A 14,069-nucleotide genomic window follows, 5' to 3' on the forward strand; every position below is an offset into this window, starting at 1 on the left:
GAATTATACGGATGGCCCCAGGCTGCTCTGCTGCCGGTATTCCTTCCTTGGCATTCCACCTGATTCGGGCTGAGAGAACACACGCGTACTTGAGGAGGGTGCACGGGCGCAACAAGGGAAAGTGTGTTCCAGGAACCCTATGGCCACCGTCGATCTATCCACCCACCCGTAAGCCTGCGGGCTTAGCCAGCCATCACACGTGTCTTTTTCACTCGGCTTGATAGTCTCTCTCCCCCGGGATCCCAATGTGTCACGGAAAGGTGCCAGAGCCACGCCTCACCAGAGAAGCCTGCCGTGACTAAGATTGGCTAAGGCCTCTTCTAGCCCCTTCACGCAGCACACACAAGCCAGGACGCAACCCGAGGAGGAGCCATCAGCTTGGCCAACCTCCCGGGGACAATGGCCCATTGGATTTCTCCTCTCATCACGAGAAACCTAAACTGCATCTGGTCGCCCAAGGAGAACATGACAAAGAAGCCTGCCTTAGGCCAGGAATCCTGCTCTGACCCTGAGCATAGCCTTCTCTTTCTGGGAGGGCACAAGGCAACGAGTAGCCGGTGGCGGCGGCCTGTAGAACCCAAGTGCAGTCGATAGGAGCACCAACGGTTCACGCTTCCTTTCCTATCCGCATGCTCGTCCGAGGCAGGGGACAGAAGTCCTGGCTCGACCAAGGAACCCAGAGACGGCACGCTGGCCCTAGCCTTCCCACGTGGATTGGCATCCCAGGCTCCCTTCCCAATGGCTCTTCTCCCCACGAGACGGCCACAACCCTCAACTTGAACAACGTGGCCGAGGACTCTCACGGCAGCAAACGCAACCTCAACCTCTCCCTCCTTTCCTTTTGGGAGCTACGTGCTGGACCTCAGTTCCAATGAGGAGACGGTAGGGTTTTCTCACTCATTTTGTTCAGATTTCCAAGGAATGCATTAGTGGGGGTCATCATCGATCCAAGCACACGCTCAAACGCTGGACATGCAAAGTTGCAGATGCCACCATGGGACACCCATCGAGCTGAATCACGTCAGCATATGGAAGCGGCCAGGGCCGAGCCATTGGAGCAGGAAATGCAGCCAGTTCTCAGGGCGTCGAAGCTCGTGCTCCCCGAGAAAAGGTCGGAAGGTGAGGGTATAGCCCCGTTGCACAGGTTCCCGTGGTGACACCTCTAGGTTTTAGCACAGAAGTGCTGCTTACCGCAACGAGGGTTAAATCAGGATCCCCATGGAATGCACCCCGGCACCCTTGCGAGACTCCTCCTCCTCACTTCACCGGGAATCACGGATTATACGGACGGCCCCAGGTTGCTCTGCTGCTGGAACTCCTTTCCCGCCATTCCACCTGGCTTGGGGTGAGAGAACACACGCGTGCTTGAGGAGGGTGCGTGGGGGCACCGAGGGAAAGGGCGATACCACCCAGCGATGAGTACTCTATCTCCCCTCAACATTTCATTTGCTGCCCATCTTGCCTGTGTGTCTGCAGGCAAGCGTGAAAGCAACGTAGAGCAGACGCCTTCAGAGCCTGTGGCCATCGGGACAAAGAGCCACGCTGTCCAACAACCCCCTGGTCTCGGGCCCTGCAACTCCTCTCCTGAGCACTCTCCCCTCCAGCACAGGAAAAGGATGTCTTCCTGAATCCCTGAGACCCCCCCTCAGGGCAACTGTGCCCCCTCAGACTAAGAGCCAGTGCCCTCCAGGTGAACACATCCGCCCTTGGCACGTACGCTTCCACTAAAAGGACGCGCCCTGAAGGGGAAGAGATCTTCCACGAGGGAAGGGCCCTTGGCCGAATATGACGGCCTCCATCAAAAGTGGCTCGTAGGGACCCGTGACAAAGGGTACGTGAGGAACGCCTGGACTGATCAAGGGAGACTCACCAGCAGGCATACTGCCTGGCCTGCTGTTAAGACAGACGACCTAACCTTGGCCCACACACAAACTTAATGGCACGTGAACCATTCCGATGCCTAGCGTGGTGGGGAAAACGCTCGCAGCCTAACGGCGTGGGAGCCATTCCAGTGCGCAAAGTGGCGGAGCAAAGAGTGACAGCAATTGGGTCACCTGCAGTGGTGGCTGGCACTTTCGCACACTGGGCCCGTCAGTGACGTGCCCTTGGAGAAACCGTGAGGCCCAGGTCTTCCAGAAGCAACGTGTTACCCACAGCCGTGCAATGAGAGAGCCCAGCCAACAGCCTAGACACTTGAACCGCTATGACTTGTCTGGCCTGTGGCCAGGCACGCCGGATACCACAGTCTGGACGCACCAGCGGGTGGCAGGAAAAATGACCCCCGCACCACACATCCTCTCCTGCCCTTAAAGCTGTAGCCGTTCCTTGGCAGCCAGCTCCCTTCTTTCCGCCTAGTTGTGCCCAATGACCTCCGGGAAGATCTGCAACCCTCAGGGAACGCTATGTGGGCTGGGTGTATTAAAGACGCTGGGCTGTACTGAGGAACACCTTCACATCTTCAACACAGGGGGAACGTGGACAGACAGGGACAAACACCTCACGGCCTCCAAATCCTCCCCCATGAGGAGAAACCATACTGTGCCACGAAGGCAACCACTCGCTAGCACAGGGACCCGCCATGGAGTTAATCGAACAAGGAGAGGAAAAAGGCGGGACAGTCCACAAACGAGCTCCCGTGTTCCCTCTCTACACATGCCTCCAAACGCTCCATGGATTCTGTCGATCTCTCCACCCACCAGTAAACATGTGGGCTTTGCCAGCCGTCTCACGTGTCTTTTTCACTCACCTTGCCCTTCCCCCTCCACGGGGATCCCAACGTGTCACGGAAAGATGCCAGAGCCACCCCTCACCAAAGAAGCTTGATGTGACTTATCTTGACCAAGGCATTTTCTAGCCTCTTCACAGAGCACGCACAGGCCGGACACACCCCGAGGGGGAGCCATCAGCTTGGCCAACCTGCCGGGCACAATGGCCCGTCGGATTTCTCCCCTCATCATGAGAAACCTAAACCGCATCTGGTCTCCCAAGCAGATCATGTCAAAGAAGCCTTCCCTAGGCCCGGAGTCCTGCTCTGACCATGGGCAGAGAGACTTCTGTTTCTGTGAGGGCACAAGGCAATGACCAGCCGGTGGGGGCGGCTTGTAGAACTCAAGTGCAGGCGAGAGGACCACCAATGGCTCGCACTTCCTCTCCTACCCACATGCTGAACCGTGGCCGGGGACAGCAGTCCTGGCTAGACCAAGGAGCCCACAGACGGCGCGCTCTCCCTAGGCTTCCCACCTGAATTGGCATCCCAGGCTCCACTCCCAGTGGCTTTTCTCCCCATGAGATGGCCACAGCCCTCCACTTGAACAACGTGGCCGTGGGCACACACAGCAGCACATGCAATGTGAACCTCTCCCTACTGTCCTTATTGGAGCCGCATGCTGGACCTCAGTTCCAATGAGGTGACGGTAGGGGTTTCTCACTCATTTTTTTTTCAGATTTCCAGGGAATGCATTTGTGGGAGTCATCGTCGATCCAAGCACATGCTCAAACCTTGGACATGCAAAGTTGCGGATCCCATCACGGGACGGCCAGCGAGCTGAATCACGTCAGCATACAGAAGCGGCCAGTGTCGAGCAATGGAGCAGGAAATGCAGCCAGTTCTCAGGGCATCAAAGCTCGTGTTCCCCGAGAAAAGGCCAGAAAGTGAGTGTGTCGCCCCTTTTTCAAGTTACCGTAGCCAAGCCTCTAGGTTTTAGCAAAGAAGTGCCGCTTACCGCAACAAGGTTTGAACCAGGATCCTCAAGGAACGTGCGCCAACACCCCTGCAAGACTCCTTCTCCTCACTTCAACGGTTATCACGAATTATACGGATGGCCCCAGGCTGCTCTGCTGCCGGTATTCCTTCCTTGGCATTCCACCTGATTCGGGCTGAGAGAACACACGCGTACTTGAGGAGGGTGCACGGGCGCAACAAGGGAAAGTGTGTTCCAGGAACCCTATGGCCACCGTCGATCTATCCACCCACCCGTAAGCCTGCGGGCTTAGCCAGCCATCACACGTGTCTTTTTCACTCGGCTTGATAGTCTCTCTCCCCCGGGATCCCAATGTGTCACGGAAAGGTGCCAGAGCCACGCCTCACCAGAGAAGCCTGCCGTGACTAAGATTGGCTAAGGCCTCTTCTAGCCCCTTCACGCAGCACACACAAGCCAGGACGCAACCCGAGGAGGAGCCATCAGCTTGGCCAACCTCCCGGGGACAATGGCCCATTGGATTTCTCCTCTCATCACGAGAAACCTAAACTGCATCTGGTCGCCCAAGGAGAACATGACAAAGAAGCCTGCCTTAGGCCAGGAATCCTGCTCTGACCCTGAGCATAGCCTTCTCTTTCTGGGAGGGCACAAGGCAACGAGTAGCCGGTGGCGGCGGCCTGTAGAACTCAAGTGCAGTCGATAGGAGCACCAACGGTTCACGCTTCCTTTCCTATCCGCATGCTCGTCCGAGGCAGGGGACAGAAGTCCTGGCTCGACCAAGGAACCCAGAGACGGCACGCTGGCCCTAGCCTTCCCACGTGGATTGGCATCCCAGGCTCCTTTCCCAATGGCTCTTCTCCCCACGAGACGGCCACAACCCTCAACTTGAACAACGTGGCCGAGGACTCTCACGGCAGCAAACGCAACCTCAACCTCTCCCTCCTTTCCTTTTGGGAGCTACGTGCTGGACCTCAGTTCCAATGAGGAGACGGTAGGGTTTTCTCACTCATTTTGTTCAGATTTCCAAGGAATGCATTAGTGGGGGTCATCATCGATCCAAGCACACGCTCAAACGCTGGACATGCAAAGTTGCAGATGCCACCATGGGACACCCATCGAGCTGAATCACGTCAGCATATGGAAGCGGCCAGGGCCGAGCCATTGGAGCAGGAAATGCAGCCAGTTCTCAGGGCGTCGAAGCTCGTGCTCCCCGAGAAAAGGTCGGAAGGTGAGGGTATAGCCCCGTTGCACAGGTTCCCGTGGTGACACCTCTAGGTTTTAGCACAGAAGTGCTGCTTACCGCAACGAGGGTTAAATCAGGATCCCCATGGAATGCACCCCGGCACCCTTGCGAGACTCCTCCTCCTCACTTCACCGGGAATCACGGATTATACGGACGGCCCCAGGTTGCTCTGCTGCTGGAACTCCTTTCCCGCCATTCCACCTGGCTTGGGGTGAGAGAACACACGCGTGCTTGAGGAGGGTGCGCGGGGGCACCGAGGGAAAGGGCGATACCACCCAGCGATGAGTACTCTATCTCCCCTCAACATTTCATTTGCTGCCCATCTTGCCTGTGTGTCTGCAGGCAAGCGTGAAAGCAACGTAGAGCAGACGCCTTCAGAGCCTGTGGCCATCGGGACAAAGAGCCACGCTGTCCAACAACCCCCTGGTCTCGGGCCCTGCAACTCCTCTCCTGAGCACTCTCCCCTCCAGCACAGGAAAAGGATGTCTTCCTGAATCCCTGAGACCCCCCCTCAGGGCAACTGTGCCCCCTCAGACTAAGAGCCAGTGCCCTCCAGGTGAACACATCCGCCCTTGGCACATACGCTTCCACTAAAAGGACGCGCCCTGAAGGGGAAGAGATCTTCCACGAGGGAAGGGCCCTTGGCCGAATATGACGGCCTCCATCAAAAGCGGCTCGTAGGGACCCGTGACAAAGGGTACGTGAGGAACGCCTGGACTGATCAAGGGAGACTCACCAGCAGGCATACTGCCTGGCCTGCTGTTAAGACAGACGACCTAACCTTGGCCCACACACAAACTTAATGGCACGCGAACCATTCCGATGCCTAGCGTGGTGGGGAAAACGCTCGCAGCCTAACGGCGTGGGAGCCATTCCAGTGCGCAAAGTGGCGGAGCAAAGAGTGACAGCAATTGGGTCACCTGCAGTGGTGGCTGGCACTTTCGCACACTGGGCCCGTCAGTGACGTGCCCTTGGAGAAACCGTGAGGCCCAGGTCTTCCAGAAGCAACGTGTTACCCACAGCCGTGCAATGAGAGAGCCCAGCCAACAGCCTAGACACTTGAACCGCTATGACTTGTCTGGCCTGTGGCCAGGCACGCCGGATACCACAGTCTGGACGCACCAGCGGGTGGCAGGAAAAATGACCCCCGCACCACACATCCTCTCCTGCCCTTAAAGCTGTAGCCGTTCCTTGGCAGCCAGCTCCCTTCTTTCCGCCTAGTTGTGCCCAATGACCTCCGGGAAGATCTGCAACCCTCAGGGAACGCTATGTGGGCTGGGTGTATTAAAGACGCTGGGCTGTACTGAGGAACACCTTCACATCTTCAACACAGGGGGAACGTGGACAGACAGGGACAAACACCTCACGGCCTCCAAATCCTCCCCCATGAGGAGAAACCATACTGTGCCACGAAGGCAACCACTCGCTAGCACAGGGACCCGCCATGGAGTTAATCGAACAAGGAGAGGAAAAAGGCGGGACAGTCCACAAACGAGCTCCCGTGTTCCCTCTCTACACATGCCTCCAAACGCTCCATGGATTCTGTCGATCTCTCCACCCACCAGTAAACATGTGGGCTTTGCCAGCCGTCTCACGTGTCTTTTTCACTCACCTTGCCCTTCCCCCTCCACGGGGATCCCAACGTGTCACGGAAAGATGCCAGAGCCACCCCTCACCAAAGAAGCTTGATGTGACTTATCTTGACCAAGGCATTTTCTAGCCTCTTCACAGAGCACGCACAGGCCGGACACACCCCGAGGGGGAGCCATCAGCTTGGCCAACCTGCCGGGCACAATGGCCCGTCGGATTTCTCCCCTCATCATGAGAAACCTAAACCGCATCTGGTCTCCCAAGCAGATCATGTCAAAGAAGCCTTCCCTAGGCCCGGAGTCCTGCTCTGACCATGGGCAGAGAGACTTCTGTTTCTGTGAGGGCACAAGGCAACGACCAGCCGGTGGGGGCGGCTTGTAGAACTCAAGTGCAGGCGAGAGGACCACCAATGGCTCGCACTTCCTCTCCTACCCACATGCTGAACCGTGGCCGGGGACAGCAGTCCTGGCTAGACCAAGGAGCCCACAGACGGCGCGCTCTCCCTAGGCTTCCCACCTGAATTGGCATCCCAGGCTCCACTCCCAGTGGCTTTTCTCCCCATGAGATGGCCACAGCCCTCCACTTGAACAACGTGGCCGTGGGCACACACAGCAGCACATGCAATGTGAACCTCTCCCTACTGTCCTTATTGGAGCCGCATGCTGGACCTCAGTTCCAATGAGGTGACGGTAGGGGTTTCTCACTCATTTTTTTTTCAGATTTCCAGGGAATGCATTTGTGGGAGTCATCGTCGATCCAAGCACATGCTCAAACCTTGGACATGCAAAGTTGCGGATCCCATCACGGGACGGCCAGCGAGCTGAATCACGTCAGCATACAGAAGCGGCCAGTGTCGAGCAATGGAGCAGGAAATGCAGCCAGTTCTCAGGGCATCAAAGCTCGTGTTCCCCGAGAAAAGGCCAGAAAGTGAGTGTGTCGCCCCTTTTTCAAGTTACCGTAGCCAAGCCTCTAGGTTTTAGCAAAGAAGTGCCGCTTACCGCAACAAGGTTTGAACCAGGATCCTCAAGGAACGTGCGCCAACACCCCTGCAAGACTCCTTCTCCTCACTTCAACGGTTAACACGAATTATACGGATGGCCCCAGGCTGCTCTGCTGCCGGTATTCCTTCCTTGGCATTCCACCTGATTCGGGCTGAGAGAACACACGCGTACTTGAGGAGGGTGCACGGGCGCAACAAGGGAAAGTGTGTTCCAGGAACCCTATGGCCACCGTCGATCTATCCACCCACCCGTAAGCCTGCGGGCTTAGCCAGCCATCACACGTGTCTTTTTCACTCGGCTTGATAGTCTCTCTCCCCCGGGATCCCAATGTGTCACGGAAAGGTGCCAGAGCCACGCCTCACCAGAGAAGCCTGCCGTGACTAAGATTGGCTAAGGCCTCTTCTAGCCCCTTCACGCAGCACACACAAGCCAGGACGCAACCCGAGGAGGAGCCATCAGCTTGGCCAACCTCCCGGGGACAATGGCCCATTGGATTTCTCCTCTCATCACGAGAAACCTAAACTGCATCTGGTCGCCCAAGGAGAACATGACAAAGAAGCCTGCCTTAGGCCAGGAATCCTGCTCTGACCCTGAGCATAGCCTTCTCTTTCTGGGAGGGCACAAGGCAACGAGTAGCCGGTGGCGGCGGCCTGTAGAACCCAAGTGCAGTCGATAGGAGCACCAACGGTTCACGCTTCCTTTCCTATCCGCATGCTCGTCCGAGGCAGGGGACAGAAGTCCTGGCTCGACCAAGGAACCCAGAGACGGCACGCTGGCCCTAGCCTTCCCACGTGGATTGGCATCCCAGGCTCCCTTCCCAATGGCTCTTCTCCCCACGAGACGGCCACAACCCTCAACTTGAACAACGTGGCCGAGGACTCTCACGGCAGCAAACGCAACCTCAACCTCTCCCTCCTTTCCTTTTGGGAGCTACGTGCTGGACCTCAGTTCCAATGAGGAGACGGTAGGGTTTTCTCACTCATTTTGTTCAGATTTCCAAGGAATGCATTAGTGGGGGTCATCATCGATCCAAGCACACGCTCAAACGCTGGACATGCAAAGTTGCAGATGCCACCATGGGACACCCATCGAGCTGAATCACGTCAGCATATGGAAGCGGCCAGGGCCGAGCCATTGGAGCAGGAAATGCAGCCAGTTCTCAGGGCGTCGAAGCTCGTGCTCCCCGAGAAAAGGTCGGAAGGTGAGGGTATAGCCCCGTTGCACAGGTTCCCGTGGTGACACCTCTAGGTTTTAGCACAGAAGTGCTGCTTACCGCAACGAGGGTTAAATCAGGATCCCCATGGAATGCACCCCGGCACCCTTGCGAGACTCCTCCTCCTCACTTCACCGGGAATCACGGATTATACGGACGGCCCCAGGTTGCTCTGCTGCTGGAACTCCTTTCCCGCCATTCCACCTGGCTTGGGGTGAGAGAACACACGCGTGCTTGAGGAGGGTGCGCGGGGGCACCGAGGGAAAGGGCGATACCACCCAGCGATGAGTACTCTATCTCCCCTCAACATTTCATTTGCTGCCCATCTTGCCTGTGTGTCTGCAGGCAAGCGTGAAAGCAACGTAGAGCAGACGCCTTCAGAGCCTGTGGCCATCGGGACAAAGAGCCACGCTGTCCAACAACCCCCTGGTCTCGGGCCCTGCAACTCCTCTCCTGAGCACTCTCCCCTCCAGCACAGGAAAAGGATGTCTTCCTGAATCCCTGAGACCCCCCCTCAGGGCAACTGTGCCCCCTCAGACTAAGAGCCAGTGCCCTCCAGGTGAACACATCCGCCCTTGGCACATACGCTTCCACTAAAAGGACGCGCCCTGAAGGGGAAGAGATCTTCCACGAGGGAAGGGCCCTTGGCCGAATATGACGGCCTCCATCAAAAGCGGCTCGTAGGGACCCGTGACAAAGGGTACGTGAGGAACGCCTGGACTGATCAAGGGAGACTCACCAGCAGGCATACTGCCTGGCCTGCTGTTAAGACAGACGACCTAACCTTGGCCCACACACAAACTTAATGGCACGCGAACCATTCCGATGCCTAGCGTGGTGGGGAAAACGCTCGCAGCCTAACGGCGTGGGAGCCATTCCAGTGCGCAAAGTGGCGGAGCAAAGAGTGACAGCAATTGGGTCACCTGCAGTGGTGGCTGGCACTTTCGCACACTGGGCCCGTCAGTGACGTGCCCTTGGAGAAACCGTGAGGCCCAGGTCTTCCAGAAGCAACGTGTTACCCACAGCCGTGCAATGAGAGAGCCCAGCCAACAGCCTAGACACTTGAACCGCTATGACTTGTCTGGCCTGTGGCCAGGCACGCCGGATACCACAGTCTGGACGCACCAGCGGGTGGCAGGAAAAATGACCCCCGCACCACACATCCTCTCCTGCCCTTAAAGCTGTAGCCGTTCCTTGGCAGCCAGCTCCCTTCTTTCCGCCTAGTTGTGCCCAATGACCTCCGGGAAGATCTGCAACCCTCAGGGAACGCTATGTGGGCTGGGTGTATTAAAGACGCTGGGCTGTACTGAGGAACACCTTCACATCTTCAACACAGGGGGAACGTGGACAGACAGGGACAAACACCTCACGGCCTCCAAATCCTCCCCCATGAGGAGAAACCATACTGTGCCACGAAGGCAACCACTCGCTAGCACAGGGACCCGCCATGGAGTTAATCGAACAAGGAGAGGAAAAAGGCGGGACAGTCCACAAACGAGCTCCCGTGTTCCCTCTCTACACATGCCTCCAAACGCTCCATGGATTCTGTCGATCTCTCCACCCACCAGTAAACATGTGGGCTTTGCCAGCCGTCTCACGTGTCTTTTTCACTCACCTTGCCCTTCCCCCTCCACGGGGATCCCAACGTGTCACGGAAAGATGCCAGAGCCACCCCTCACCAAAGAAGCTTGATGTGACTTATCTTGACCAAGGCATTTTCTAGCCTCTTCACAGAGCACGCACAGGCCGGACACACCCCGAGGGGGAGCCATCAGCTTGGCCAACCTGCCGGGCACAATGGCCCGTCGGATTTCTCCCCTCATCATGAGAAACCTAAACCGCATCTGGTCTCCCAAGCAGATCATGTCAAAGAAGCCTTCCCTAGGCCCGGAGTCCTGCTCTGACCATGGGCAGAGAGACTTCTGTTTCTGTGAGGGCACAAGGCAACGACCAGCCGGTGGGGGCGGCTTGTAGAACTCAAGTGCAGGCGAGAGGACCACCAATGGCTCGCACTTCCTCTCCTACCCACATGCTGAACCGTGGCCGGGGACAGCAGTCCTGGCTAGACCAAGGAGCCCACAGACGGCGCGCTCTCCCTAGGCTTCCCACCTGAATTGGCATCCCAGGCTCCACTCCCAGTGGCTTTTCTCCCCATGAGATGGCCACAGCCCTCCACTTGAACAACGTGGCCGTGGGCACACACAGCAGCACATGCAATGTGAACCTCTCCCTACTGTCCTTATTGGAGCCGCATGCTGGACCTCAGTTCCAATGAGGTGACGGTAGGGGTTTCTCACTCATTTTTTTTTCAGATTTCCAGGGAATGCATTTGTGGGAGTCATCGTCGATCCAAGCACATGCTCAAACCTTGGACATGCAAAGTTGCGGATCCCATCACGGGACGGCCAGCGAGCTGAATCACGTCAGCATACAGAAGCGGCCAGTGTCGAGCAATGGAGCAGGAAATGCAGCCAGTTCTCAGGGCATCAAAGCTCGTGTTCCCCGAGAAAAGGCCAGAAAGTGAGTGTGTCGCCCCTTTTTCAAGTTACCGTAGCCAAGCCTCTAGGTTTTAGCAAAGAAGTGCCGCTTACCGCAACAAGGTTTGAACCAGGATCCTCAAGGAACGTGCGCCAACACCCCTGCAAGACTCCTTCTCCTCACTTCAACGGTTATCACGAATTATACGGATGGCCCCAGGCTGCTCTGCTGCCGGTATTCCTTCCTTGGCATTCCACCTGATTCGGGCTGAGAGAACACACGCGTACTTGAGGAGGGTGCATGGGCGCAACAAGGGAAAGTGTGTTCCAGGAACCCTATGGCCACCGTCGATCTATCCACCCACCCGTAAGCCTGCGGGCTTAGCCAGCCATCACACGTGTCTTTTTCACTCGGCTTGATAGTCTCTCTCCCCCGGGATCCCAATGTGTCACGGAAAGGTGCCAGAGCCACGCCTCACCAGAGAAGCCTGCCGTGACTAAGATTGGCTAAGGCCTCTTCTAGCCCCTTCACGCAGCACACACAAGCCAGGACGCAACCCGAGGAGGAGCCATCAGCTTGGCCAACCTCCCGGGGACAATGGCCCATTGGATTTCTCCTCTCATCACGAGAAACCTAAACTGCATCTGGTCGCCCAAGGAGAACATGACAAAGAAGCCTGCCTTAGGCCAGGAATCCTGCTCTGACCCTGAGCATAGCCTTCTCTTTCTGGGAGGGCACAAGGCAACGAGTAGCCGGTGGCGGCGGCCTGTAGAACTCAAGTGCAGTCGATAGGAGCACCAACGGTTCACGCTTCCTTTCCTATCCGCATGCTCGTCCGAGGCAGGGGACAGAAGTCCTGGCTCGACCAAGGAACCCAGAGACGGCACGCTGGCCCTAGCCTTCCCACGTGGATTGGCATCCCAGGCTCCTTTCCCAATGGCTCTTCTCCCCACGAGACGGCCACAACCCTCAACTTGAACAACGTGGCCGAGGACTCTCACGGCAGCAAACGCAACCTCAACCTCTCCCTCCTTTCCTTTTGGGAGCTACGTGCTGGACCTCAGTTCCAATGAGGAGACGGTAGGGTTTTCTCACTCATTTTGTTCAGATTTCCAAGGAATGCATTAGTGGGGGTCATCATCGATCCAAGCACACGCTCAAACGCTGGACATGCAAAGTTGCAGATGCCACCATGGGACACCCATCGAGCTGAATCACGTCAGCATATGGAAGCGGCCAGGGCCGAGCCATTGGAGCAGGAAATGCAGCCAGTTCTCAGGGCGTCGAAGCTCGTGCTCCCCGAGAAAAGGTCGGAAGGTGAGGGTATAGCCCCGTTGCACAGGTTCCCGTGGTGACACCTCTAGGTTTTAGCACAGAAGTGCTGCTTACCGCAACGAGGGTTAAATCAGGATCCCCATGGAATGCACCCCGGCACCCTTGCGAGACTCCTCCTCCTCACTTCACCGGGAATCACGGATTATACGGACGGCCCCAGGTTGCTCTGCTGCTGGAACTCCTTTCCCGCCATTCCACCTGGCTTGGGGTGAGAGAACACACGCGTGCTTGAGGAGGGTGCGCGGGGGCACCGAGGGAAAGGGCGATACCACCCAGCGATGAGTACTCTATCTCCCCTCAACATTTCATTTGCTGCCCATCTTGCCTGTGTGTCTGCAGGCAAGCGTGAAAGCAACGTAGAGCAGACGCCTTCAGAGCCTGTGGCCATCGGGACAAAGAGCCACGCTGTCCAACAACCCCCTGGTCTCGGGCCCTGCAACTCCTCTCCTGAGCACTCTCCCCTCCAGCACAGGAAAAGGATGTCTTCCTGAATCCCTGAGAACCCCCCTCAGGGCAACTGTGCCCCCTCAGACTAAGAGCCAGTGCCCTCCAGGTGAACACATCCGCCCTTGGCACATACGCTTCCACTAAAAGGACGCGCCCTGAAGGGGAAGAGATCTTCCACGAGGGAAGGGCCCTTGGCCGAATATGACGGCCTCCATCAAAAGCGGCTCGTAGGGACCCGTGACAAAGGGTACGTGAGGAACGCCTGGACTGATCAAGGGAGACTCACCAGCAGGCATACTGCCTGGCCTGCTGTTAAGACAGACGACCTAACCTTGGCCCACACACAAACTTAATGGCACGCGAACCATTCCGATGCCTAGCGTGGTGGGGAAAACGCTCGCAGCCTAACGGCGTGGGAGCCATTCCAGTGCGCAAAGTGGCGGAGCAAAGAGTGACAGCAATTGGGTCACCTGCAGTGGTGGCTGGCACTTTCGCACACTGGGCCCGTCAGTGACGTGCCCTTGGAGAAACCGTGAGGCCCAGGTCTTCCAGAAGCAACGTGTTACCCACAGCCGTGCAATGAGAGAGCCCAGCCAACAGCCTAGACACTTGAACCGCTATGACTTGTCTGGCCTGTGGCCAGGCACGCCGGATACCACAGTCTGGACGCACCAGCGGGTGGCAGGAAAAATGACCCCCGCACCACACATCCTCTCCTGCCCTTAAAGCTGTAGCCGTTCCTTGGCAGCCAGCTCCCTTCTTTCCGCCTAGTTGTGCCCAATGACCTCCGGGAAGATCTGCAACCCTCAGGGAACGCTATGTGGGCTGGGTGTATTAAAGACGCTGGGCTGTACTGAGGAACACCTTCACATCTTCAACACAGGGGGAACGTGGACAGACAGGGACAAACACCTCACGGCCTCCAAATCCTCCCCCATGAGGAGAAACCATACTGTGCCACGAAGGCAACCACTCGCTAGCACAGGGACCCGCCATGGAGTTAATCGAACAAGGAGAGGAAAAAGGCGGGACAGTCCACAAACGAGCTCCCGTGTTCCCTCTCT

General features: G+C 57.2%; 7 non-coding genes across 7 annotated transcripts; all 7 read right to left on the minus strand.

Moving 5' to 3' along the window:
- Positions 1–857: 857 nt before the first annotated feature.
- LOC149750055 (small nucleolar RNA SNORD116) lies at positions 858–949 on the minus strand. The gene has a single exon (XR_016392333.1). It is a non-coding gene; the product is annotated as a small nucleolar RNA SNORD116 (small nucleolar RNA).
- A 2,439-nt stretch (positions 950–3,388) lies between these two features.
- On the minus strand, positions 3,389–3,482 carry LOC149750056 (small nucleolar RNA SNORD116). Its single transcript, XR_016392415.1, has one exon. It is a non-coding gene; the product is annotated as a small nucleolar RNA SNORD116 (small nucleolar RNA).
- Positions 3,483–4,664: 1,182 nt separating this feature from the next.
- On the minus strand, positions 4,665–4,756 carry LOC149750057 (small nucleolar RNA SNORD116). Its single transcript, XR_016392334.1, has one exon. It is a non-coding gene; the product is annotated as a small nucleolar RNA SNORD116 (small nucleolar RNA).
- A 2,439-nt stretch (positions 4,757–7,195) lies between these two features.
- On the minus strand, positions 7,196–7,289 carry LOC149750058 (small nucleolar RNA SNORD116). Its single transcript, XR_016392416.1, has one exon. It is a non-coding gene; the product is annotated as a small nucleolar RNA SNORD116 (small nucleolar RNA).
- A 1,182-nt stretch (positions 7,290–8,471) lies between these two features.
- On the minus strand, positions 8,472–8,563 carry LOC149750059 (small nucleolar RNA SNORD116). The gene has a single exon (XR_016392335.1). It is a non-coding gene; the product is annotated as a small nucleolar RNA SNORD116 (small nucleolar RNA).
- Positions 8,564–11,002: 2,439 nt separating this feature from the next.
- Positions 11,003–11,096, minus strand: LOC149750060 (small nucleolar RNA SNORD116). The gene has a single exon (XR_016392417.1). It is a non-coding gene; the product is annotated as a small nucleolar RNA SNORD116 (small nucleolar RNA).
- Positions 11,097–12,278: 1,182 nt separating this feature from the next.
- On the minus strand, positions 12,279–12,370 carry LOC149750061 (small nucleolar RNA SNORD116). Its single transcript, XR_016392336.1, has one exon. It is a non-coding gene; the product is annotated as a small nucleolar RNA SNORD116 (small nucleolar RNA).
- Positions 12,371–14,069: the final 1,699 nt, after the last annotated feature.

Source organism: Delphinapterus leucas, chromosome 2 (genome assembly GCF_059928025.1).
Source record: "Delphinapterus leucas isolate spDelLeu-1000000601 "Yukka" chromosome 2, BTC_Dleu_Yukka2, whole genome shotgun sequence".
Taxonomy (NCBI): Eukaryota; Metazoa; Chordata; class Mammalia; order Artiodactyla; family Monodontidae; genus Delphinapterus; species Delphinapterus leucas.